General features: G+C 46.1%; 1 protein-coding gene and 1 long non-coding RNA gene across 4 annotated transcripts in view; both read left to right on the forward strand.

The window, feature by feature from the left end:
* Window positions 1–26,385, forward strand: part of LOC308484623 — a 93,458-nt gene that overhangs the window by 45,933 nt on the left and 21,140 nt on the right. The gene's annotated exons all lie outside the window — the stretch shown is intronic.
* Window positions 4,860–26,385, forward strand: part of SPRED3 (sprouty related EVH1 domain containing 3) — a 33,891-nt gene continuing 12,365 nt past the window's right edge. The window contains exon 1 of one of the 3 annotated variants that reach the window (XM_081019049.1): window positions 4,860–4,916. The gene's annotated coding sequence lies outside the window, so the exon portion shown is untranslated. The other 2 variants (XM_081019050.1, XM_081019051.1) reach the window with 2 other exon arrangements.

Raw genomic sequence — 26,385 nt, forward strand, 5'->3', positions numbered from 1 at the left:
CAAATATAACACATGCTATAAAAGAACTGAAACAAAAATAAAAAAGATAAAACAAACAAAGCGAATAAAAACAAAAGATATAACAACAAACACAAACAATACAAACTGATTAATTAATTAAACTTCCAACCTCATAAACATATTGCTTGACTTCCTCTGGTCCCTCCCATCTGAATTTCCTTGTAACTGAATGTAGCAGTTTTCCAATATCATTGTTCAAAAACAATATTCCAATTATAGTCAAATTTCTTAACTTTTCTTCACATTCCAAATCTCATTTATTTAATTAATTCCTAATTTAATCCTAGGCCTATTTGGTACTTTCAGGTAACTTCTAATTTTTAATGTTATCATATTTATTCAAATAGTCTTTAAATTTCTTCCAATCTTCTTGATATTCCTTTTCTTTCTGGTCGCGGATTCTTCCAGTGAGGTCAGCTAGCTCCATAAAGTCCATCATCTTCATCTGCCATTCTTCCACAGTTGGTAATTCTTGTGTTTTCCACTTCTTGGCTATTAAAATTCAAGCAGCAGTTGTGGCATAGAAAAATACCTTTACATCTTTCTTGGGCAATTCAAGACCAATTCAAGGAGGATGCAAAATGGGTCTTGTTGCTGCATGTGATTGTTGCTCTCTTGAGTCACAAGGTTAACCCCCAACACGCCCCCCCCCCAAAAGCATGCATTGGGCCCGATTTAAACAAATGGTCGATTAAAATCACCTTGCTGTACGACTAAACAAATAGCTTAAGTGAATTGGGTAAGTTGGCTACATTGCAATGCATTTTCCAGGTGACCAAAAGCCGGCTGAGACAGGGAACCTTTGGCACCCCAAAGACTCCAGCTCCCATCAGCCCCAGCCCAACATCAGTATTGATCGAGCAGCCATGAAATTAAAATACGCCTGCTTCTTGGGAGAAAAGCAATGACAAACCTAGACAGCATCTTAAAAAGCAGAGACATCACCTTGCCAACCAAGGTCCGTATAGTTCAAGCTATGGTTTTCCCAGTAGTGATGTATGGAAGTGAGAGCTGGACCATAAAGAAGGCTGATCGCAGAAGAATTGATGCTTTTGAATTCTGGTGCTGGAGGAGACTCTTGAGAGTCCCATGGACTGCAAGAAGATCAAACCTCTCCATTCTGAAGGAATCAGCCCTGAGTGCTCCCTGGAAGGACAGATCCTGAAGCTGAGGCTCCAATACTTTGGCCACCTCAGGAGAAGAGAAGACTCCCTGGGAAAGACCCTGATGTTGAGAAAGATGGAGGGCACAAGGAGAAGGGGACGACAGAGGACGAGATGGATGGACAGTGTTCTCGAAGCTACCAGCATGAGTTTGACCAAACTGCAGGAGGCAGTGGAAGACAGGAGTGCCTGGCGTGCTCTGGTCCAGGGGGTCACGAAGAGTCGGACATGACTAAACGACTAAACAACAAGTTCCCAGCTGCTGGAGTGCAGTGCTTTCTTGAAATCAGAGGAAGGAGTTGATTATATTTGCAATCGTGGCTAAGGAGTAAAGTACCATTTTTGTTCTGGAAAAAATTCCAAAGCCCCTTGAACAGGACCGGTCAAGAGTCACCAAAATAAAAGCAGGCAGGTTTCTGAGTCCGCCAGAGTTCTTCACTGAGCAAGATGTTCAGCCAAGAAAAAAGCTGGCTTGGTATTGAAGCCACAACATCTGCATAGAATCACAGAATTGTAGAGTTGGTCATCTAGTCCGGCCCTCTGCAATGCAGGAATCTCAGCTAAAGTTGGTGGCCATATCGCCACCTCCTGCAGGAATGAGTTCCATAGCTGAACCATGTGCTGTACTGAAGAAGCCAAGCAGCGCCAGTAGGAATTGGAGTTCAAATGTCGCAGAAGATAGGATAGGAGCTGTAGTGGATTGCTCAGTGAAGATGCTGAAATAGGCAACTCCCATGCTAGGGATCATTGGGGGAGGAATTGAACATAAATCTGCCGATAATATAATGTCATTCTTCAGAGAAGGGCAGCCAAAATGGTCAAGGGGGTGGAGCTACTCCCCATGAGGAAAATTTGCAGGGTTTGGGACCCTTCAAATAACAGGTGAGGGATGCAGGTGGCGCTGTGGGTTAAACCACAGAACCTAGGACTTGCTGATCAGAAGGTCGGTGGTGGTTCGAATCCCCGCAATGGGGTGAGCTCCCGTTGCTCTGTCCCTGCTCCTGCCAACTTAGCAGTTTGAAAGCACGTCAAGGTGCAAGTAGATAAATAGGTACCGCTCCGGTGGGAAGGTAAACGGCGTTTCCGTGCGCTGCTCTGGTTCTCCAGAAGCAGCTTAGTCATGCTGGCCACATGACCCGGAAGCTGTACGCCGGCTCCCTCGGCCAGTAAAGCGAGATGAGCGCTGCAACCCCAGAGTCGGTCACAACTGGACCTAATGGTCAGGGGTCCCTTTACCTTTACCTAAAAGACCTGTTTGTACAAAAAAACCAGGTAGACACTGGTAACGCTACAAGTTGTGACTATCCGATGGAGCCAAATGTCGGAAGATTCAGGGCAGCAGGGGTGCCAACTAATAAAATATTGAGGGGGTGAGGTACACGCTGCCCCACATAATCTATCGCAAGACACACCATTTGAATGGCAATGCACATCAATTTTAGGGCCCTCCTGGCTCAAATATTTAATGGGGGGGGGGGAGTCTTGGCCCCTAGGAGTTGGCTCCTATGCAGGGCAGATAAAAGAGAGGACTTCTCCATGCAGACAGAGTTAAACTATGGAACTCCCTCCCACTGCTGTGATGGCCAGATTCATGGAGGAGAATTTAAAGACTATTTGAATAAATATTCTAATATTAAAGATATTTAACCACTTGAAAGAACCAATCAGGCTTGGGACTAAATTAGACTTAAAAGTATAAATAAGAGAATGTACTATAAGAAAGGTAAAGAAATTGGAATGTGACTGTAATATTGTTTTATGAAATAATGATATTGGAAACTGCTACATTCAAATTAAGAGGAAATTCAGATGGAGGAGATTAGAGGAAGTTAACTAAAATGTTTATGAAAATGGATTTTAATTAATTGGCTGAGTTTCTTTTTTCCTGTTTAGGTATGTTAAGTTTGTTATTCTTTTTTCTTATTTTTCACTTTTTTATTGTGTTGTTGTTGTGTTGTTGCATATTCTCTTTTTTGTTCTGTCTATTGAAAATTAATAAATATTATGGTAAAAAAAAAAAAAAAGATTCATGGAGGAGAGGGCTATTTATGGCTACTGGCCAAGGTGGCTGAATCCCAGGTGCTGCAAACCACAGGAGGAGAGAGGCCTCTTGGGGTCGAATCCTGATTTCGGGTTTCTTGCAGGCATCTGGTTGGCCACTGTGAGAACACGGTGCTTGAGCTAGGTGGGCCATTGGCCTCTTCCAACAGGGCTTGTCTTCCTTCCTTCCTTCCTTCCTTCCTTCCTTCCTTCCTTCCTTCCTTTCTTCCTTCCTATACCAGCATTTGCCAACTCCCACACTATGTTGGCTGAGGCTGATGGAAGTTGTAGCCTCAAACATCTGGAGGGAACCAGGTTGGCGAATGCTTTTACACACACACACACACACACACACACACACACACACCTCATTCATACAGATCTAGAAATCTACACACAACATTGCGTGTCTAAAGCTGTAGCCAGCCTTCTGTCCTGTGTTACCCCAGAAACAGATGGGCTGTGCTTGCCGGTCAGCAAGCACAGATAGATCATCACCTTGCCAACAAAGGTCCATATAGTTAAAGCTATGGTTTCCCCAGTAGTGATGTATGGAAGTGAGAGCTGGACCATAAAGAAGGCTGATCGCAGAAGAATGGATGCTTTTGAATTCTGGTGCTGGAGGAGACTCTTAAGAGTCCCATGGACTGCAAGAAGATCAAACCTCTCCATTCTGAAGGAAATCTGCCCTGAGTGCTCACTGGAAGGACAGATTGTGAAGCTGAGGCTCCAATACTTTGGCCACCTCATGAGAAGAGAAGACTCCCTGCAAAAGACCCTGATGTTGGGAAAGATGGAGGGCACAAGGAGAAGGGGACGACAGAGGATTAGATGGTTGGATAGTGTTCTCGAAGCTACCAGCATGAGTTTGACCAAACTGTGGGAGGCAGTGGAAGACAGGAGTGCCTGGTGTGCTCTGGTCCAGGGGGTCACGAAGAGTCGGAAACGACTAAACGACTAAACAACAACAACAAGGCAAACTAAGGCCCAAGGACCGGATCTGTCTCAATCACCTTCTACATCCAGTCTGCGGACGGTCCGGGAATCAGCATGTTTTTATATGAGTAGAATGTGTCCTTTTATTAAAAATGCATCTCTGGGTTATTTGTGGGGCATAGGAATTTGTTCATTATTATTTTTCAAAATATAGTCCGGCCCCCCACAAGGTCTGCTGAAAAAGTTTGCTGACCCCTGAGATTGTTGTTGTTGTTTAGTCATTTAGTCGTGTCCGACTCTTCGTGACCCCATGGACCAGAGCACGCCAGGCACTCCTGTCTTCCACTGCTTCCCGCAGTTTGCTCAAACCCATGAGATAGACGAATATATCAGAAACGAACAACAACAAAGTTTTCTCTTTCCACTTAGGTGTGCTTTGACATTCAGCCAGCCACAAACCTTTCTCTTGCACATCTCCCATTGAGGGCAAAGTGAAGCCCTTCCTTACCCCCCCCCCCGGACAGATGACTGGGCAAATAACATTTCTTTCACATTTTCCTTTCTCTCTCTCCCCCCCCCCCCCCGCCGTTTGATCTCTTCTCAGATTATTCCAGGGCATTAGGACCAGGTGGAAACCGCTGTCTACTTCTTCCTTTCTCATCTTTGGATTCTGTCCCCCCCCTTCCCGCCCCCACCCCCAGCTCCTGGCCTTCACCATCGGTGTAAGAGACACACAGTCCTTGCACCCAGGTTTTGGTTAGTATCAGCCTTTGACCAGGCAATTCTTAACAGCTGCAGGGAGGAAGGAGGCGAGATGGATTGGGGAGGAGGGGGGAGGACAGTAGGCAGAGGTGGGTAGGGGGAAATAGAGGGGGGGGGAATTGTTAGAAACGTTGCTAATTTGTCCTAGCTGGGTGGAAGATGGCTGCTAATTTGTCATCCTCTTTATGATGATAAATTGCAACCTATGCATATATATGCATATATCTGGACATGCATATGCAATTCTAATTGATGGGGGAGGGCGTGGGGGGGGAGGAGGAGGAGGAAAGAGAGTCAGTCCCATCAACGTGAATATGCGAAGCTAACGTGCTGTAACGGCCATCGATTCACAGTGAGTCATTCTTCTGCTATATATATATATATTTATATATCTTTCCCCTCCCTCTTTAAATATTTCGCTTTTTTCAAATATACGATTATATGAATATGTGTATTTAGAAATCACAAGGGGGGGCATGTCGTGGGTTGCTTTAACAGCCCCCCACCTTTGCTAAGCAATGGAAGAGGTGGATGGGAAAGATAAGAAAACATCACCCCCATTCATAAAAAAAAATCTGTATATTCTTAAAACCTTTTTGCCAGGGTAGCGGCGGGGTGGTGATTTTATCAATCTTTTTTATCTCTGCTTTTTTTATTTAAAAAAAACAACGGGTGCTTGGTAGCTTTAGCTGTGTTTTCCTTCTTTAAAAAAAGGATATTCCTCCATCCATATACGTGGTGGGTTTTGGGGTTGTTTTTTTTTCAATGAGTCTTTCGTTTTCTTCAGACGACGAAGGTGGGTCTCTCTCTTTTTTTTATGAATGGGATTCAATCCCACCGGAAAAAAAGAGGGTGGGGGGTCTATTTGTTTGTGAATCGAAGCCATTTGCATCTGGATTCATTCATAAAAAGGCAGGGTGCGGATCCAGAAGATTCATGGCGGTGGGCTTCTCTCGCCTGTCAGTTTTGGATGCGTGGGGAGGGGGGCTACAAGGGAGGGGGGCTTTTTAGCCGGCTGTGTCATAGTGGAAAGATCTGAGATTGCTTCTGGGTGTTGTTGCGATTTTTTTGCGTTTTTTTACAGCCCTGGAGGTGTTTTTATAGGAGTGGCGTGGGGGGGTAGAAATGAAATTTCCCTTGTCTCTCTGTTATTTTTCCTCCTTACAGTTTGATACAAAAAAAAATCTATATGTCTGTTATACATGTATTAATTTCCCTCTGTTCACCTGTTGTTTATTCAAGAAACAGGGACAAAGAACCGAGTCTAGGTCATGTGACCCTCCATTCACAAAAATCCAGCCCAGGGTTTCCATTGAGATGGGCTGAAGGAATAGGCGGCTGGGCCATAGAGACGCGTACCTTTTCCTAAGCCCTCCCGTTCCTAGCGCTGTCAGATAGGGGTAGGGGGCTGAGAAACAGGAGAGGTGGTCGGGTCTGCAGCTCTCAAGAAAAAATTGTTGACAGCCCAGAACATACATCTGGCTTGGGAGCGGTGGGGGTGGGGAGGGCACAGTTTCATTTTATTTTATTTTATTTCATTATTCCTTCAATATATGCACCAACAACAGACTGCAGTTCTGCAATAAGGTTTGAAACTGGAAGTATGTATTTGAAATGTGAACTGTATAACCTTCCTTGCCTGGTGGAGGGAGGGGGGGTGGAAATCTCTGTATATTTGTCGTAAAAGGGAATTAGCCGTTTGCATACATTTTCCTTTAAATATATGATTATGAATGGGGGGGATTTGATTCATACAGAGGGGGCTGCAGGATGTGCATGTTAATTCGTGGCTGCAGGGGAGGGGAGAATAGATTAGGATTTATTTTCTACCCCCCACTAGAATAATTTTTTTGCTTACGCCAAGGCCAGAGAGGGATGTGTTTGCATGAAATTTATTTCATAGCATGCTGTGTGTATTTGTGTGTTGGGGCGAGAGGAGAGCATACAATTTTTTTTCTCACCCCCCCCCCCTTTCATAATAATGGTGTCGTTTTTTCTCTGAATTTGTCCTTATTCCAACTGGACGTGTTTAGGATTTGTTTTTTTAAAAACCCCACAAAACTTTGTATGGAATATATTCACAATTCCCCCCACCTTCCTTTTGGAAAACAAAAAAAGGGGGGACTATGAGAACATTGTGGGAAGGAAGGGGGAATGTGTTGCGCTGGAAAATGGGGAATTTGCACTGGTTTTGTGCATTTTTCGTGAAAGGAGGATTGTGTATGCTTCAGTTTTTTTAAAAAAAAAGTCAGTTAAGAAAAACGCACAAATAAATAGACAATTCCTCTGTTTTTCTTCATTTCTTCCCCTTGCCACATAAAAAAACCGAGGAATACATCTCTCTACTTTGCCTCAACATCTTTGATCTTGTAATACTTAATGTCGTTTTCCATGGCAACGCATTGTGATGTCACCTGTATGTTGAAAACACTGTGTGTGTGTGTGTGTGTGAGAGAGAGAGAGAGAGAGAGAGAGAGAGAGAGAGAGAGGTATATGTACATTATATTATATTCAGTGAGGGTCTGATATTCCTGTCTTTGACTTTCATTGCAATTACACCCCCCCAAAAAAATTTTTTTTGATAGAAAATAAATCTCTTCCCTTATCCCGGACAGCTCTGCTACAGATTCTTAGTGATAGAAGTGGGGGAATTGGGGTTGGGGGGATTTTCCTATATGGCACAGTGTTGATCCTGGGTTATTTATTCCCTTCACCTTTCTTATCTTTCTCCCCCCCTTCAACCTACAATGCAAACCCCTCTTTTGTGCCATTAAAGGCGGAAACACGATATGGAGTGTGGAAGGGAAGAATCGAGCTGTTGCTTTCTTACCGTCTATTTTCTGCGCCCAAATTTCCATCATTTTGGTCCCCCGCAATAAAAAGTTGGTAGGTTTTGCTCCGGCAAAGGATGAGAAGGGGCTTTCTCTTGCAGTGAAGCATTTTGCAAAAGAAAACAGGTTTTGTGTTTCTTTCTCCCTGCAAGAAATGTTTAGAGCCATCAGGTTACCAGGATGGAAGGTTTCTCGAGTCGGTTTTGAACGCAGGTTTGGAATACGGCTTAATGGTCGGAGTCAGGTCGGGAACTGAAGGCGAATTCAGTCTTGACTCCTGGTGTTGTTGTCTAGTTTTGGGAAGAGCTTGTGTTGGGTGTCAGGATTCTTGGAGGAAATCTACACAACTGACTTTAAACTGGATTCCGAGTCGGATCTTTTGCCGCAAGGGACATTCTGCCATTCCGTGGGATTGGGCCTAGGGGTGTCTTAGAATTCCTGGCCCCTTTGCCGACTGATCGTTCCAGAGTCCCAAGAGTCTTTGCAGGGGAGCCATGATGGTTAAAATGGTACAGAACTGGCCCTGTGTTTGCAATGTGGACATGACCTTAGCTTTTGCAGTGCTGACTCATTGCGTAACCTCGGCTGGTCCTGCCTTCGCATTTCCTTGGACTGTGCAACATTTGGTCGATCCATTGGTTGGAGGGAGGGGAAACGATTAAAATTATTTGGTTCATTTTTTAAAAAAATGTTCCTGGTTTAATTGGGCCTCATAATAGTTTTTTTAAAAAACAAAAACAAAAAACTGAATACATGCAGCTCAATACAACACGGATGGCATAGGAAAAACATGGAGGGAACATAAAGCCCGTTTTCTCTGACTCACGCGAGAGGGAATGCCTGTTCTAAGATGGTGTCTGCACAGACATGAAAAGAACATGACTTATCTAAAAGCAGCACATGCCTTAAAAACAAAACAAAAACCGGATCTGTTTTATTTGCATGCAGGTTCACACAGCTTCCATTCATTGATTGCACGAGTTTAATCCATTAATCAGCACAGGTTTGCTTCCACCAGGCAGCAACCTTGCCTTTTCCCCACCTGTGAAATGGGTACAATGGCGAAGCGATCGCAGCCCCGGTGACGCAGGATAAAATGAGTTCTAATTTGCAGGGCACGTAAACCCTCCTTTTAAAAGCCTCTCCTCCGGTGGGGAGAAAGGTGCTTTGAAACCCGGCGTTGACTTTTCTAAAATGCTGCCCTCCCCCCCCCCCTTTTCCTTTTTAACAAGAGGTACAGTTCTAGATTTGCATCCGTGAACTTCCTTGCAGGCCTAGTTCTTTGACGACTGAAGCCCACTGGGGACTCGTCTTGTATGCGGTCAAGAAAACACCCCGTAAGCCGGCGAATGTTGTAGGGGAGCCATGGAATAAGCTAGAGATTGCTGCATGGACAGAGAGCCTCCCAATATGGCTTGACTTTTAATTTCCATCGTCTCTGACAATGGACCGTGTTGCCTGGGGTCGAGGGCAACTGAAATCCAACTACTTCATTGAATCATAGACTTGTTGTTGTTGTTGTTTAGTCGTTTAGTCGTGTCCGACTCTTCGTGACCCCCTGGACAAGAGCAAGCTCCATCTGGTACGTAGGCTGAGACACTCCCTGCCCGCGGACTGTCTCACCAGCGTGGTGCATGCTCTGGTTATCTCCCGCTTGGACTACTGCAATGTGTTCTATGTGGGGCTACCTTTGAAGGTGACCCAGAAACTGCAATTAATCCAGAATGCGGCAGCTAGACTGGTGACTGGGAGCAGCCACCGAGACCGCATAACACCGGTCTTGAAAGACCTACATTGGCTCCCATTACGTTTCTGAGCACAATTCAAAGTGTTGGTGCTGACCTTTAAAGCCCTAAACGGCCTCGGTCCAGTATACCTGAAGGAGCGTCTCCACCCCCATCGTTCTGCCTGGACTCTGAGATCCAGCGCCGAGGGCCTTCTGGCGGTTCCCTCCCTGCAAAAAGTGAGGTTACAGGGAACCAGGCAGAGGGCCTTCTCGGTGGTGGCACCCGCCCTGTGGAACGCCCTCCCATCGGATGTCAAGAAAATAAGCAGCTGTCCTATCTTTAAAAGACATCTGAAGGCAGCCCTGTTTTGGGAAGTTTTTAATATTTAATGCTGTATTGTTTTTAACACTCGATTGGGAGCCGCCCAGAGTGGCTGGGGAAACTCAGCCAGATGGACAGGATATAAAGAATAAAATATTATTATTAAGAACGTAGGAAGGGCCCAGCGGGATCAGGCCAGTGGCCTCACCAGGCGGGTGTCCTGTTCTCACAGTGGCCAACCTATTGCCTGTGGGGAAACCCACAAATGGGTTTAGAGCGCAATAACACTCTTCCCCCCACCTTCCAGACACTGGTATTCAGAAGAACCTATGCATCCGACTCAGTTGGTGGAACTCGGGGTCGTGGGCTTGAGCCCCCACGTTGGACAAAAGATTCCCGCATTGCAGTGGGTTGAACTAGATGACATTTATGCCCTCTTCCAAATCTAAAATTCTGCCGTTCTTAAGCCATTGTGGCTAGTAGCCTTCGATAGCCCTGTACTCCCCAAATTTGCCCAATTCTCTTTTAGAGGACGGCTGAGCCACAGAGATGTACCGTATTTTTTGCTCTATAAGACTCACTTTTTCGCTCCTAAAAAGTAAGGGGAAATGTGTGTGCGTCTTATGGAGCAAATGCAGGCTGCGCAGCTATCCCAGAAGCCAAAACAGCAAGAGGGATCGCTGCTTTCGCTGCGCAGCGATCCCTCTTGCTGTTCTGGCTTCTGAGATTCAGAATATTTTTTTTCTTGTTTTCCTCCTCCAAAAACTAGGTGCGTCTTGTGGTCTGGTGCGTCTTATAGAGCGAAAAATACGGTAATTTCCAGAGGGGGGGTGGGTGAGGTGCTTGATGCGGCAACAGTTTGCAGACTTCCCAAGAAAGGGGCAGGTGACGACGGCCTGTCACAGAGTCTGACGGTCCGCAGTTCAACTGGGTAAGCGTTGCACACAGCACCAAGGAAAACAGCGGCTTGTGAATCTTGGGTTTTGCAGCTCAGTGTGGTGTATATACACCCCTTGTGGTTTTCATAGTCAGTCTCTCCCCTCTAGGACTGCAATTGTGTGCGAGAGAGAGATTTATTTTATTTTATCTTAGCACAAGGGATCCTCAGCTGCGGTTGTTGGCCTTCTTTAGATTCTCAAAACTGTGTGCCGTTGCGTAGCTACAACCCCAGCCTCTGCACCTCGAGGCGGCTAAATCAGAAGGCTGTTGGGTATTGGTTTTTAAATCGCAAAACTTTCTCTGGTGTCTCGTGTACCTTTGCTCCCTAAAATTGACTCCGGCACAAAAACCGCTTCCTGCAACGCCCTGTGACGCTTCAGAAATATATAAAGGTTTGAGAAGGGAGGATGAATCTGGTCGAAATTGCCAGCTCAAAATAACCACACATCTGTCTTGGCTGCTCAGGTTTCGGGGGAGTTCGGGTTCGGATTTCCTGAACCACAGACCATGGAGCCAATCCCCCCCCCAAAAAAAACCCTCCACAGAAAATATATTGGAGTCAGTGTGCAGTGACACCCCTAATCTTGCAGCTGGAATAAATTGGTTATATTATTATCTGGAGCTGGAAGGTCGACAGATTTGGGGGAGGGGGGAATTGTGGAGAAATGACAAATATCTGTTGCGGTGGGTCAAATGCGCTGAGTGGTTTAGGTTGTGTGTTTGTGGACGGTACATCATCTCCCCCCAGCTCCAAAGCTCTCAAAAGCCTCAGTACTTCTCCCTGTTTACCTTGTGCCCATAAAAATATGCATAGTATATATGCATTTTTTTGCATTTTGTGTCATTCTTTGACAGAAACTAGCCTCGCTTCCTTTCCTTTCCTTTCCTTTCCTTTCCTTTCCTTTCCTTTCCGAAGTCTTTGTCAAGCGCTCATGAGGACTAGTGCCTTGTTTCTTAATTTAAAAAAACAACAACCCCAACCTCTGAGAACTAAGATGCTCAGCATCTAGCAAAAGCTGCTACTCTTTTGCTATAGAGGCACAGTGTCCTGTTCTTCCCAGGGAGAACTTCCGAGCCAGGCAATTCAGCCTGCCACCCCCTTAAGCCTTCCTGCCAGGCCTCTTAAGAGAAGTCTGCTCCTTGCTGCCGTTACCCTGAAGCAGAAGGAAGGCGGCAAGTTGCCTCCTCGTCCCTCCTTCGCGTTCTGCCTCTTAATGCATTGTTCCTTGGTATCGCTGCATGCAGAAGGCTTCGTGATCTGTGCAGGGGTGTATTTTAAATCTGTTTACCATACATGCAAGCTTCCTCTTCCAGTAAGCTGGGCTGTTCTTTTCATCAGGGAGAGAGATGGAGAATAAATATGTGGAACCCCTTTAAAAATGTGGCTAAATATACTTTAGTGCACAGAAATTAGTGGGGGGAAGAGGGAGAATTTCAAATCTGTGCAATAAAATCGTTTCACAGGTTGTGATGAGCGAGGCATGGGGGCGAAGATGTCAGAAAGAGGAAAATGCGAGGGGAGACAACTGCAGAGGGGCACCTTACCTTTAAAAATAAATAAAAATAAATAAGAGAAATCAAAAATTAATTTAAAAGAGGGCTTGGGGATGGAGAAGCCTTTGCAAGGCACCTGGCCAGACAGCAAGCTTTGGTAACCACCGTATTTTTCACTCTATAAGACGCACCAGACCACAAGACACACCTAGTTTTTGGAGGAGGAAAACAAGGAAAAAAAATATTCTGAATCTCAGAAGCCAGAACAGCAAGAGGGATTGCTGCGCAGTGAAAGCTTCTGGGATAGCTGCGCAGCCTGCATTCGCTCCATAAGACGCACACACATTTCCCCTTACTTTTTAGGAGGGAAAAAGTGAGTCTTATAGAGCAAAAAATACGGTACTTTGTGTAGTGAACATGGAGTGTGTGTTTGTGTTGAAAAGGGGCAACTTCGGCTGGTTATTTGAGGGAAGGGACCTGTAAATTGAAAGCCACACGTTTATGGTTTCTGAGGCTGTATGTCCATTCGAAAGCGTTGCTGTAATGGAAAATGTCGTCCCCTCGCCCCTTAAGCTGGCCTTTCCTTCTAACGGCGAGCAGTTTCCTTCTGTTTATCAAACTCTACATTTTCTCTCCCTCTCTCCCGTTTCCTTCAGTATTTCGAAAAGGGCATTTCTGTTGAGGTTCGGGTGGTCCGTGGCTGTCTTTGATCGACTAAAATTTGGGTGATTCATCCATGGGCGGCTCCAGGTTTTGATTCGTGTGATGGTGGCAGGTTAGGGCTTTTTAGGGGTGGGCGGTGGAACCTGCCAGCCCCCCCTTTGGAACCGATTCGTCGGCTGGTGCAGAATCACTCCCAAACTGCTCTTGCGCATGGCAATAATACCAGGAATTTGCCACGCTTGCTGTCTGGGGTCTGCAGATGATGCTTTTCAGAGAAATATTTATTCTCGGCCTCCCAAACAGGTGAGGGCCATTTCTGCAGGGCGGCTGACTATTCCGACGTGGAATAAATCTGAACCCAGCCGTTTCCCGACTGCACATTTTGCTGTCTGCAAGTGGCACGTGCTTTAAGCCCAGGATGGAGGCTAGTTTAGGAAAACTGCTGTGCAACATTCCTGAGAAGTAGCCTCTTAGGACTGGATTCTCGTCTGGATTAAAGACCTCCTCGGTGTTGCTTTTTGATCCACGAGCATCCCGTTGCAGAAGCTGTACACCAGGCTTAAATTGGTTGAAAGGTTGTTAGAAATGGCCTTGCGGAGCAGGACCAAAACACCATCAAACCCAGTGTTCTGCTCCTGGCAGGGGTCAGCCAGATGTTCCTGGGGCCATTATTTTCTAGAAGTCCCTGATACTCTTCTGTCTGAGAATGCAATTTCTTCAGTCTTCGGTTTCTGGAGAAATTGCATTCTCAGATAGATGTTCCTGGGGAGCTGAGGCAAGCCGTATATGTTTCACCCCAGTGTGCTGTCTCCAGTGTTTTGTTGTCGTCGTCCGTGAGCCAAGGAGGATGTCAAAATGGCCCTGCCTGGGAAAGCCGTTTTTCTCTGGGCTCTGATCCTCATCAGTAGCAATCACAGGTGGGCAAGAGACTCAGGTTGTGTTGTGCAGAAGCAGGTAGAATGTTTTGGAGGTGGCCCAAGGGGGGGGGGCGTGTTAACAAGCAGAGGACCAGGTATTTGGGCTGACGGAGACCCACTTTAATCCTCTTGCTAAAGGACCAGGCCAGAGGCAGCAGCTTTTTAAAGGGTACGCTGGTGGCTCCTTGCGTTACCTGCTCACTGCAGGCCTGGAAGCAGCAGCGTCCCTGTTCGGCCACCTGCAGGGGTGGCGCTGCAGAGCAGCCGAGATGAAGCCGTGGAGAAATCAAGTACAGTGGTACCTCGGGTTACAGACGCTTCAGGTTACAGACTCCGCTAACCCAGAAATAGTACCTCGGGTTAAGAACTTTGCTTCAGGATAGAACAGAAATCGTGCGGCAGCAGCGGGAGGCCCCATTAGCTAAAGTGGTGCTTCAGGTTAAGAACAGATTCAGGTTAAGAACGGACCTCCGGAACGAATTAAGTACGTAACCAGAGGTACCACTGTACCAGAGTCCTCGGGCGCCATGCCATCGCGTTGCCGGCACGTAGATGCTTTGCAAAACACCGCCTGCTTCGCCAGCCCTAGATACAAACCGAACAACGTCCTAATCTAGGGCCTGATCCACCACCGGGTAGCCCTTCCGAGCAGGATCCTTTGAGACGAGTGGGAGCTGCACAAGAGCACCGCCACGCCGGAAGTTGGCAACCTGTGCTCTGGCTGGGTTGGACGGGCCTTGGCATGTGTGCATGTTTGTGTATCTATTTTTATTGCACACGCTTTGGAACTCCCTGCCGATGGACACTAGGCAGGCTTCTTCACTACAGCCTTTCTTCCCACCTGCTAAAAACATTTCTGTTTACGCAAGCCTACCCAGACGCATAGGGACGCGGGTGGCGCTGTGGGTTAAACCACAGAGCCTAGGACTTGCCGATCAGAAGGTCGGCGGTTCGAATCCCCGTGACGGGGTGAGCTCCCGCTGCTCGGTCCCTGCTCCTGCCTGTCAGTATATGAAAGAAACTTCCCGGAAGTTCACAGGCTTCTCAGATTTCTGTGAAGAGTATAATTTGAAACCTTCCGTTTGCGTATGTACAGGAAGTTTGTCAGACTTGCTAGAAGAACTGAAGTGATCGGACATGTTTTCTGTAGTGCTGTAAAGTCAGAAATAAAAGGATGTAAATAGACGTTTCTGACTGTCTCCTTTCCCTGCTAGGGAAGCAGGAAGAGGGGGTGTGCATTTACCCACGCTGGGAAAATGTCGCCTATCAAAATCTCCCTGGTCTGTCCGGGATGTCAGCCAGAGGAGGTTACCGGTAAACAAGCTCCGAGGACAGTGTGAGGGGCCAGCCTCTCTGGAGGGGGCTTGTACTGCCCACCTAGCAGTTCAAAAGCACGCTAGTGCAAGTAGATAAATAGGTACTGCTCCGGCGGGAAGCTAAACGGTGTTTCCGTGCGCTGCTCTGGTTCACCAGAAGCGGCTTTGTCATGCTGGCCACATGACCCGGAAGCTGTACACCGGCTCCCTCAGCCAATAAAGCGAGATGAGCGTCACAACCCCAGATTCGGCCACGACTGGAGCTAATGGTCGGGTCCCTTTACCTCTACCCAGATGCGTAGGTCTTTTCACCTGGTCTTTAACTCACTGCTGAATTTAATAGTTTTCTGGGATGTTTTAAATATGTTTTAACTGTTTCAATGAATAATGTGGATGTTCATCATGCATATGGTCATGTCATCATCCCTGACCTTTGGTCCTGCTGCCTGGGGCTGCCTGGGAGTTGAGATTCCAGCAAGATCGGGGGGGGGGGCACATGTCTCCTTCCCTGGAGTTGCAGAATAAAGTCACAATTTTTTGGGGGGGTGTTTCTCCTTTTTTTGGTAGTGTTATGGTAGAGAGGAAGTGTGCGTTGAATTTTTCAGCTTTCAAATTCCCAAAGTGTGGGGGGGGGGGGGACTGTTGGGATACTGCCAGGGAGACAAAGTCCATCATGACTCCACGTCGCCTCCGGATGATCCATCGATCTCCCGTAGATACAGTATCAGCAATTAGCGACACGAGCTCCAGAAATAGCTTGCCGCATTCCAGAGCTGATGCACGCTCTATCAGCAGAGTTCGCATAGCGAAAGATGCACTCAGGAGAGCATATTTACAAGTTTATTCAGCGTTGGTCAGAACAAAGGAAAAACATGACTGCCTGCTTCAGTGTCTCAGACACAGACAGAGAGCGAAAGCATAGACACAACAGAAACATCCTGTGAACAGGAAATACGCAGGCTGTGACACAAACATCCTGCTCCCTTTTAAGGTGGAACGGAAATATCCTAACATCCTCCCCCTTTCCGTGTAACCTGTAGTACCTGTGGTTCAACCCAATTGCAACCTCTGTACATAAACCTTAAGTTGTTCTCTGTTTACAACCTTAGACAACAGATCAGCAGGAATTTCATTTCCTGCCATGTAGGACACCTGAATGAGTCCTTTCTGAATACACTCCCTTGCACGATGTAGCTTAATCTGCAAGTACTTGGTTCTTTGCTTGCAACTCTCTGAGTTCAGCAAAGCCAAACAGGATCTATAGTCTTGATACACTTGCATAGGACATTTCACATAAACTCTGATGTCCCTAAACAGTTGCATCAACCATTCACAATCCATGAGTGAAAATGACAGCATTGAGTTCTGCTTCACAGGAACTTAGGCTTACTGTCATCTGCTTCTTGCACAGCCAGTCAAACAGACAGTGGTTGTACATGTAGCATACTCCAGAAGTGCTTGTACCATCCGTGGTGTCACTTCCAAAACTAGCATCTGCAAAGATTTCAAGACCTCCAGTCTTCTGACTGGTGAACCTCAGCCTGTAGTGCAAAGTCCCTTTCAAATAGGGACTATGCGCTTCAGAGCTTTCCAATCCTGAACAGTAGGATTATTAGCATGTCTGCTAAGCAGGTTAGTGCTTACAGCTATGTCAGGTCTTGAGCATCTAGCAATGAAATTCAACTTGCCTAGAATGCATCTGTACAGCGTTGTGTCAGAAAACGCTTCAGCAGTACTATCTACCTGGTAACCTGTCATCATCGGTGTGTCTGCTGGGTTTGCATCAACCAAATTCAACCTGGTTAATACATCAGCAATTTTCTGTGTTTGGTGTACCAGAAAATTACCTGCTTGGTCCCTCTCCATCTGCAGAGAAAGATAGTTGGATACCTCACCAAGATCCTTCATGTCAAAGTGCTCCTTCAGTTGAGCTAGGGTGCTTTGGTACAAGGCCTGATTCTTCCAAAACATCAGAAGATCATCAACAAAACATAAACAATACAGTTTGTTTTGCCCCTCCTCCTTGACAAACACACATGGATCAGCTTTGCCCTGGTGAAAACCTAGAGAAAGCAATGTCTCAGTGAGTTTTGTGTTCCAACACCTGGCACTCTGCTTGAGACCATATAAGGATTTCCGCAGTTTACAGACCATTCCCTTCTGTATCTGCATTCCATCAGGTGGAAGCATAAACAGCTCCTCGTCCAAAACCCCGTACAAAAAAGCTGTATTAATGTCATGATGGGAAACATGCAGTTTCTCCTCTGCAGCAATCTTGAGCATCAGCTGAATGCTCTCATACTTGACGGTGGGTGAGTAGGTCTCATGATAATCCTGTCCTGGTACCTGTGAAAAACCTCTGACAACCAATCTGGCTTTGTGTCTGACTACCTTGCCATTCTGGTCTGTCTTGGCCTTGAAGACCCATTTGCTGCCAACCAGTCTCATTCCTGGGACTACCGGTACCAGTTCCCAAGTTTGGTTCCTGTTCAAGGAATCAACTTCAGCCTTCATGGCATTAAGCCATGGCTCAGCATCTTTAGAGGTTAACTCCTGAACCTCTTTGAAGCTTGAAGGTTCCCACACCTTCTTTGAGCTACTAAGAACAGCAGTTGCTGTCTTAGCAAACTCATCAGCAAATCTCTTTGGAGGTTTGCCCTTCGTCGCTCTTTCAGATCTGCATACTAGACGCAAGTCTTCTGGACTCATTTCCTCCTTCTTAGGAGAAAAGTGACCAATGGTGGACAGTGGTTCTTCCAGTTCATTGTCAGACACATCAGATGGTCTGACTGAGGCCTTTGCGCCCTTGTAGTCTGCTGTGTCATCACTGTCGCTGACATCAGCAGCAGTGCCACCCACTGAGCTGGAATCCGAATTCTGATCATCATCATCATTCTCAGCTTCCTCAACATTATCTGCTTTTTTCACATCATCTTCATCTTCCTCTGGGTAACTCTGGAAAATTCCCACATTTCCCCCCCACTTAGGATTGTACTCAACACTATTTGTGAACTTAATGGACTTAGAATCAGTCATCCATACTCTGTATGCACCTTTTTCGTACCCCATGAACAAACCATGTGCCCCACGCTTCCCAAGCTTGTTGCTCTGTGGGGTGTGTACCCACATGTCAGAACCAAAGATTCTCATGTGCTTGACGTAAGGTTTCTTACCAAACATCTTCTCATAGGGAGTACAACCAATAGGTGATGACAGTCTGCGATTATAAGTGTAAACAAACGTGGACAGAGCCTCCCCCCAGTACTTCTCAGGGAGATTGGCATCATGCAACAAGGTTTTTAGGCCTTGAAGCAAAGTTTGGTTTGCTCGCTCAGCAAGTCCATTCATCCATGGTGATCTGGGCGTTGACAAGTCATGCTGGATTCCCTTCTTAGTCAGGAAAGCTTCAAACTGCTGAGAAGTGAATTCCCCGCCTCGATCAGTAAAGAGACAGCAGATATGTTTACTGTGAACATTCTCCAACCAAGCGCAGAATGCCTTGAACCTAGGAAACGCTTGCGATTTCTGCTCGAGCATAAACACATGAATGTACCTGGAAAAAGAATCAATTAGAACCATGAAGTACCTTGCTCCACCCAAAGAGGGTGCAAGTGGACCAACCAGGTCTGCGTGGACTAGCTGGTAGGGTTTGGAAGCCTGCCTGCTAGACTCCTTGCCTTTTGGAGCAACCTTCACCTTGTTCTCTGCACAAGATACACATTTCATGTGAAACTTACAGGGTTTGATGTTCAAACCCTGAACCAATCCAGGCATCTTGGCCAGAGCTTGCCAAGACATGTGACAAAATCTTCGATGTGCCTCGTGAATGCATCCTGCATGAAGAACTTTGTTAGTTGGTGCAACACAACAAGAATCAACATTAGACACAGCAGCACCATTGTCATCATAAGTTATACAGAACAATCCATCTATAAACTTTGCATGCAAAATGTCCTCTTTGCCTTTCCTGATGACACAGACGCTCCTCTTGAAGGAAATCTCAAAACCACGCCCAGTCAGCTGTGGGACACTGAGCAAATTGTCTGCAGCACCTGGAACATAAAGTACATCTTTGATGGTTGTATGCAGACTTGCCAGTTTCACAGTCCCAACTCCTGCGATTCGCAACGTCTTTCCATCTGCCTGGTGGATCTCTCCATCTTGAGGCGTGAAGGAGATAAACAGATGCTTATCTTTTGCCAGATAGCGGGTGCATCCAGAATTTACAATAAATCTGGCCTTGCCCTTTGGAGCAGCTTTTCCAGCAAGCAAAACCTTGTTTTCCACCGGCGTGGGCTTTTGCTGCTTGCCCCCCTGCTCCTGGCCATCAGACTTGCCTTTAGCCTTTGGTGAAGCTGTGCCAGCAAACAAAGCCTTGTTTTTCCCTGGCGTGGGCTTTCCAACCCCCCTCTGCTTCTGGCCATCTGCAGGCATTTGTCTCCGTTTACTTCTGGCCTTCCGGTATCTGTGAGGATGACCTTGGCTCCCATGAGAATCAGAGCTCTCAGCTGCCGACTCCTTGGCTCCCCCTGGAGGCTGGAATGCTGCCTGGGATGACATCACAGTCAGCTCCCCCTGCAGCTTGCAACCGGTGCCCTCGGCATCCCTGCATTCACTCGCATTCTGGGAAACAGCCAGGACCTCCGATGCAGTCAAACTCTGGGCTGGGATGACTGGCAGATGGGCTATCTTCAAAGCATTCCACATCTGACGTGCAGTCGTGTTGCCAGCTAGCGTGGCAATTTCCTCCAGAGAGACGGATAAGACAATTACATCTATGGCCCTTGAATCTTGGGCCCTCCATCTATCTGTCAGAGGAACTGGAGGGGCTTCACACACAGTATGCCACACTCCAAACTGTCGTAGTAGACTTTCACACCATTTTGCCCAGGTCTCATAATTGTGCCGGTTTAACTTTGGGCACTCAGCAGCTTCAGAAGCTTGTAAAAACTCCATTCCAGCTCTTCACTTGAGCCGTGAGCCTTATTCACTTCAGAGACTCCTTATCTTGGCTACTCATAAATCTTGAGGCCTGCTTGGCTTGACTCCCAGACCAATTAGCCGGCCGAAGTTCAAAGAGACTTTGCCGCAGCAACGAAAAGCCTCGCTTCTGCCCACATACCTCTCAGCAGTCCATCGCAGTCTTACTCTCCTGTAAGTGCCGTGAATCTGGGCCCATAACCTGTTGTTGGGATACTGCCAGGGAGACAAAGTCCATCATGACTCCACGTCGCCTCCGGACGATCCATCGATCTCCCGTAGATACAGTATCAGCAATTAGCGACACGAGCTCCAGAAATAGCTTGCCGCATTCCAGAGCTGATGCACGCTCTATCAGCAGAGTTCGCATAGCGAAAGATGCACTCAGGAGAGCATATTTACAAGTTTATTCAGCGTTGGTCAGAACAAAGGAAAAACATGACTGCCTGCTTCAGTGTCTCAGACACAGAGAGAGAGAAACGAAAGCATAGACACAACAGAAACATCCTGTGAACAGGAAATACGCAGGCTGTGACACAAACATCCTGCTCCCTTTTAAGGTGGAACGGAAATATCCTAACAGGGACATGCTAAAAAGTTGCAACGTGACTTGGGAATTCAAAAGATCGTTTGGTGAAATGAATACGATTTGCTTTTGCCTGGCAAGTCAAAAATGTGTGCAAAGTTGCACAGAGATCGTTAAAACGGGATTGCCAAGTGCTTGCAATTCAGTTATATCTTGTCTTTATTTAGCATTACCTGGCATTTTTCAGAAGGTAAAATTAAAACGCTTTGCTTTTCCGAAAGCAGCTTATATGCTTCTTCACCAGATGCAGACTTTCCAAGCGAAATGTTGCCCGGTCACAAAATAGAAGGGGGATTTGAATTCCTCCCACCCCAAAGCATATTTTTAAGACCCTAAAAAAATTTAAGACCCCCCCGAAAGGACACACCCTATTGTAGGCAGGCCAATACCTCAACACTGACTAGATTACCTCTGGGTTTTGCCGCTCGCGCATGCGCAGATGCTCAAAATGACGTCATGCGCAGTAGCGGCGAATTGCGACCCGCGCAGACGCAGGCACGGGTTGCATTCTGCTCATGATGTGAACAAGGCTTCGGAATGGATCCCGTTCGCATCCAGAGGTACCACTGTCTTTTAAATTGGTTTTTCCCCCCTATTATGTTTTTACTGTAATTTTACTGGTGTTAGCTGCCCTCAGCCTGGTGCTGGCCGGGGAGGGCAGGGTATAAAAAAATTGATGATGATGATGATGATGATTTGCTTTTACAAAACTATGTGCTGTTCTCCACATAAGCTGGGGATAGGCAAACAAGATGTGAACGGCACTCATAGTTGGATTACTGCAATGCGCTCTCTGTGGGGCTGCCCTTGGGGTCTGTCCGGAGGCTTCAGCTGGTCCAGAATGCAGTGTTTAGGTTGCTTGCGGGGGGGGGGGGAGCAAACTGCCTCCGGCATATAACATCCTGTATATGTTATTACTAACATGTGAGTCCGTGTGCAATTCGGAACCAAATCACCGTATTTTTCGCTCTATAAGACGCACCAGACCACAAGACACACCTAGTTTTTGGAGGAGGAAAACAAGAAAAAAATATTCTGAATCTCAGAAGCCAGAACAGCAAGAGGGATCGCTGCGCAGTGAAAGCAGCGATCCCTCTTGCTGTTCTGGCTTCTGGGATAGCTGCGCAGCCTGCATTCACTCAAGATGCACACACATTTCCCCTTACTTTTTAGGAAGGAAAAAGTGAGTCTTATAGAGCAAAAAATACGGTACCCTGTATCAACCAGCAGATATCTGTTGTCTGCAGCACAGTCTTTGCGGCAAGTCCCAAAGAACTCAGTAACTCGGAGCAGGGCTTTTAGTGTGGCAGCCCCTGCCCTGTGGAATACCATCCCTGTTGAGGAGAAACGGCAGACGTCCGTTGCCTGCTCTTCCTGGAAGCAGGCAAAGACGTTTGCTTCCCCACAGCTGGATAAACAGTTCTTGACCGCTTTTAAGGGCTTCAGTCCCGTCGTCAATGTTATTTGTTTGTGTTTCGAACTGTTTTTAATTATTTTGCCGTGAGACGGTGGTTCAGAAAGCGATCAATAAGTCAGTGTTAAAAATAATAATTACGTATCTTTAGGTGCCGGGAAAAAGCTTTTTCTTTTTTCCCATCAGGACTTTTCCTTTTAATTATCTGTGGCCTTTTGCTGAAAGTGGGGTGTTTTATTCTACTTTTTAATAAACAGAGTTCTCTTTTAGATTAGGTTTTTTTTAAAAAAATGCTGGGTTTAACGTATGTATGTGTTCGTTTAAAATATTGTCAGTCGCTTTGAGTTGCCGTGGCAAAAAAAGCCACAATTAAATTTAATAAATCGTAATGATGCCACATTTTTAAAGACCCTTGCAAAAACCCCGCACGCACATCTTCACCTGTGTTCAAAGTGTTGAATGCCACATCTTCTGGGCATGAACAGGTGTACATTTCAACCACTGTGCAAGCCTTGTGCAAGCAGATGAGGACGAACGCTGAATAAACAGTTGTCTGAAGGTTTGCCTGCCTACAGGAGCTGTCAGTGTTCTGCATCTGCCTGCCTCCTTTATTTATGCTATTGCACATGTTCAACTGGTTTTCCACCCTCGTATCTCTCTCTCCCTTTTTTATTTTTTTGCTTACACTCTCTTATCAAGGACGTCTCTGGATGTGCTGCGCAGTGGCTGCACCCAGAGGCCTCTTTGCACAAGATCGAAACCAGCATCCTCCGCCTCCTTTTCCTTCTAGTCAAGGCGACATCTCCCCCCCCCACCCCCAACCTGCCCCACCCACAGGCAATTTAATGATTAACTTTGCGAACAAGGTACCGAGAAAACATCTGCTTGCTATAAGAATCAGATTAGATCAGAGTTTGCATAACGCTCGGCAGCTGAGGCTGCTGTTCCAGTGACTGCGATGGGGGCACATCTAAAGCCAGCTGCCTTTTGCTAACATTCAGCCAAGACACAAGCGAGACACCTGCTTGGCATGCGGAACGTCCCAGGTTCAAGCCCTGCCTTCTCCAGATACGTAAAAAAAAAAAGAGAGGTCTTAAAAGATGGGTTAGACCAGGGGTCAGCAACCTTTTTCAGCCGTGGGCCAGTCCACCGTCCCTCAGACCATGTGGTGGGCCAAACTATATTTTTTGGGGGGGGGGGGGGAATGAACAAATTCCTGTGCCCCACAAATAACCCAGAAATGCAGTTTAAATAAAAGCACACATTGTTGTTGGTGGTGTTGGTGTTTAGTTGTTTAGTCCTGTCCGACTCTTCGTGACCCCCTGAACCAGAGCACGCCAGGCACTCCTGTCTTCCACTGCCTCCTGCAGTTTGGTCAAACTCCTGCTGGTAGCTTCGAGAACACTGTCCAACCATCTCGTCCTCTGTCGTCCCCTTCTCCTTGTGCCCTCCCTCTTTCCCAGCATCAGGGTCTTTTCCAGGGAGTCTTCTCTTCTCATGAGGTGGCCAAAGTCTTGGAGCCTCAGCTTCAGGATCTGTCCTTCCCGTGAGCACTCAGGGCTGATTTCCTTCAGAATGGAGAGGTTTGATCTTCTTGCAGTCCATGGGACTCTCAAGAGTCTCCTCCAGCACCAGAATTCAAAAGCATCCATTCTTCGGTGATCAGCCTTCTTTATGGTCCAGCTCTCACTTCCATACATCACTACTGGGAAAACCATAGCTTTAACTATACGGACCTTTGTTGGCAAGGTGATGTCTCTGCTTTTTAAGATGCTGTCTAGGTTTGTCATTGCTTTTCTCAGAAGCTGAGCTACGAAGTGCCTAATGCAAATTCTGTCTTTGCCTTCAGCACACTTTGTGGCCTGATTCTGTGTATCAACTCGAGCCAAACTCTCATCCTCGGGTTTCCTCCTCACAACATGCAGCTTGGAGGGGGCCTGACTCTGACGTACATTACAGGGCCGTTCTCACGGTTGCAACCGTTTACTTCAGACATTTTGAATCATCTAAAACAGGGGGTCAGCAAACTTTTTCAGCCGGTCCACTGCCCCTCAGACCTTGTGGGGCGCCAGACTATATTTTTGGGGGGGGAATGAACGAATTCCTAAGCCCCACAAATAACCCAGAGATGCGTTTTAAATAAAAGCACGCATTCTACTCATGTAAAAACACCAGGCAGGCCCCACAAATAATCCAGAGATGCGTTTTAAAGAAAGGGACACATTCTACTTGTGTAAAAGCACACTGATTCCTGGACTGTCCGCAGGCCGGATTGAGAAGGCGATGGGGCCTTAGTTTGCCTACCCATGATCTAAAAACACGACACTCTCTTTTTATTTTTATTAAAGATTTTATTGATTTACGAAAGTGTGTGCAATGTCTCTCTCTTGTATTTTTCCCCCCCATGTAACATTTTTACAAATCAGTTTCATTTGTTGAAGGGAAGATATTTCAGGGTGAGAGACTGGGAGAAGAAAGGCTTATCTCACTGGGGAGAGCAGAGAGGATCCACCTGTTCCCCTGTTGGAAAAGCTATACATTTAAAGAGGATCTGCGTTCCCCTTTCTTTTGCTGTTTCTGTTTGTATTTAGATTAGTTTCTTTCATTATGCTTATTGCATTGCATTATGAAAAAGCTTTAATGCAATCTTATGAAATCATCGGCATCATCACACCTCTTTGCCCTGGCTTTTGGCACTTGTATATTTTTCATCCTCAGGTGCTGCAACTTTCCAACATTTTGACTTCACCCCCCAAAGGGGCCCTCTTCACGAGACAGATGGATGCCAACCAACCAACCAACCTTAAAGGGTGGATTTGATTTAAATCAAATCTATTTTAAATCACTAGTCAGTAAGACTTGATTTAAATCTTTTTTCTTTTCTTTTTTACAGAAAGACTCATTCTTGCTGGTATAATCTTAATATTTACAACCAGACGAAGGTTTCATTTTTAGAATAACAAATTTTCAGAGTTATCTCAAAAATTACTGATTTGGCTACACGATTAGAAATACATAGACAGATAATTATGAAATTATGGTGAGGTTAATAATAAGTTAACTGTTTATATTTGGACAACTTTTCTGCTGTACTTTATTGGAAGGAGAAAAATAATCATTTCCTTAATAATAATTTAACTAAAACAATAACGTTATAGCTTATGTACCCATGTTTGTTAACTGAGGTGGTTAAACAATTTTTATTTTAAAAAAACTTGGACTGAGTTTTAGCACACATGAAAAACTTAAAACAAATCCTCATTTCCTGATGAATAGCTTTTGGACTATAATGTAACTTAAATAGAAAACTATCTTTAGAAAGATTTTTTCCTCCAAAAGCATTTTACGTATTTTAAAAATCCAATTTAAATTTTAAAAAATCCTGTTTTTTTAAAAAATCAGATTTTTTAATTAAAAAAACTTTTATTTCTATCCACCCTGCCTTATTTCTGTAACTGCACGTTTTAAAATATTGCATTGCAATGTTGTGTTGCGTGCAATGTTGTGTTGCAATGTTGCCACGTACCCTGGGACCTTAGAGTGAAGGGCAGGTAATAGATATCATCCATCTTTCTCGGGAGACAGTGGAAGTGTGTACATTTGGGGGTGAAGTCAAACTGTTGGAGAGTTACAGGACCTGCTGTGGCTCTAGAGACAGATGCAGGAGAGACATGTTTTGTGTCAACCGTCCCTTATTTGGCGGCAAAGTCCCTTATCCCAGCGCCTTGTCCCACTGCTGTCCCTTATTGATGATGTCCCTTAAATTCCCCGGGTTTCAAAGGAAGCAGCTCCTCTCCCTCCCTCCCTGCCGGCCAGGGAGGAGGGAGGCTCCAACTGTGTTGCTTGGCTGCGTTGCTCACCCAATAAGGAGTCTAAGAACGACAGGGGGGTGGAGCTTGCATGTCTTGGGCCAATCAAATCAGCCGCGTTGCCTGGGGACTCGCCTTTGCTCAGCGCTTCCCAGCTGAGAGGTGACAGTGGTTTTCCTTGCTGCATCCCCTTTGCCGGGTTGCTGCGCTGTGGGAACCACCGCTTGAGGCTTTGTTTGGCTGCTGGCTGGGCTTTCTGCCTTTGGCTTGGAGGGGCTCAGAAGTCGAACATACCTGTGCTTGGAAAATCCCTTATTTTGGCTGCTGATCCCTTATTTTCGAGGCCTCTGATCCCTTATTTTCAAATCTGTAAGTTGACAGCTATGCCTAGGAGTCCTTAAACAACAACAACAAATAGTAATAAATTGGTTTGTGTGTGTGTGTGTGAGACAGCAGAGGACCGTTT

The sequence above is a fragment of the Podarcis pityusensis genome (assembly GCF_964106645.2).
Source record: "Podarcis pityusensis genome assembly, chromosome: 8".
NCBI lineage: Eukaryota > Metazoa > Chordata > Lepidosauria > Squamata > Lacertidae > Podarcis > Podarcis pityusensis.